A 1594-nucleotide genomic window follows, 5' to 3' on the forward strand; every position below is an offset into this window, starting at 1 on the left:
ACCTCAGGTGTTGACACCATTTCATACAATTGTATTACTTTTTATTAATCTGCCAGAAAAAAAAAAATCCAGTACAGCACGTCCCTTTGAATATCTTACTAAAATGACATGTTTGTTAGAAATCATCCCCTGACTTCCCTTTTTAACTACTTTCATTTTTTTTATTAATTCTTGACTACAATTGTGTAAATTTACAGCCACTGAAGACATTTAGTAATAACATGTATAACATAACTATCTCTAATTATTTGATTTTTGTAAGAAATACTTGTTTTTTTTTTTTCATTTTTATCTTAACACCTATCTGCAGAAGGTAAACAAAGCAACAACAGGGAGCTGCAAATTCAGAATACACAAGGGGCGGAGCTATCATGTCATTCGCATGAGTGAACAAAGCAGTCCCAGAAAGCAGTCCCAGGGATTGCTGGGTCTGCTTCCTACAGTCCCAGAGCAGTCCCATAGCGGTCCCAGAGCAGTCCCACAGCGGTCCCAGAGCACCCCCAGAGCGGTCCCAAAGAAGTCCCGGGGACTGCTTGGGTGTCAGGTTGGGTCTGGTTGGTACTGTATACACATACATTTTTAGTGTTTACTATCATAATTATCATATCCAGCTGGTACTAAATCAAATAGAAGAACTTTTTTGATCACTGTAATTTCTTAATAAACTTTAAATTTTGTAGATAATAGTATATACGTAAATGGATCTTATCGAACAGTAACCATTTATTTAATAAATATTTGTTGTGACTGCATTTATCTATTTCTAACCACCTCTCATGGTGATATGTTTGTACTAACTAGTTAAAATACACGTTAGGTATTCTTCAAGTTACAAACGAATAACATTTTCCAGGTAATATAACGATTTTATAGGAAACACTAATTCCTTCATAAGAAGAACCTGAAAATATTCGAAAATACCTGCACATGTAATGTATTTTTCCTTTCCCATTCCAAATTTGTATTTGGATTTTTTTTATCTATCTATTTTTCCCCCAAAGAAATTCCTTACGAAATTTTTAAAATAATGGTAAAATATGCCTGAAGAATTCATCTATATACATATATACGTTTATTGTTGCTTTTTTTTCACTTAGATAATAAGGGTCGAAATTCTGTATCAACAAAACATCAAATTAATTGTTAAATCCATCAGTTTACAACATTATTCCTATTTTTTTTTCCTATACATTGACATTGGTTGAATCAAGTATACCAGTATATACAAATTTGCTTCATATGTATTTTTAGTATTTTTCTATCCTCATTTATTATAATTGGTCATGAATATGATCATATCTGTTAATGAACGGAAATAAACCAATGGTGGTCTTTCCCAACATAATTAGATATTTCATAATATATTCGAAATATTACTTATAATAAACGAATACTTTATATTATCACGACTTTTTGTCAAATAACCATCTAGTCGTACGCATCACACACATAATGAAATAATCCACCATCATACAGTTATACTTTTTAAAAAAATCTTGGAAAGAACATTCCTTAAATAACTTTGTTATCATGCAACTTTCAAAAAGGATGGATATTGCTTTGATCTTAATATCGTTGGTGTCTATCTTATGTA

Source organism: Saccostrea echinata, unplaced genomic scaffold (assembly GCF_033153115.1).
Source record: "Saccostrea echinata isolate AGI-Se365-2 ecotype Australia unplaced genomic scaffold, CSIRO_AGI_Sech_v1 ptg000052l, whole genome shotgun sequence".
In the NCBI taxonomy this organism is placed as follows: domain Eukaryota; kingdom Metazoa; phylum Mollusca; class Bivalvia; order Ostreida; family Ostreidae; genus Saccostrea; species Saccostrea echinata.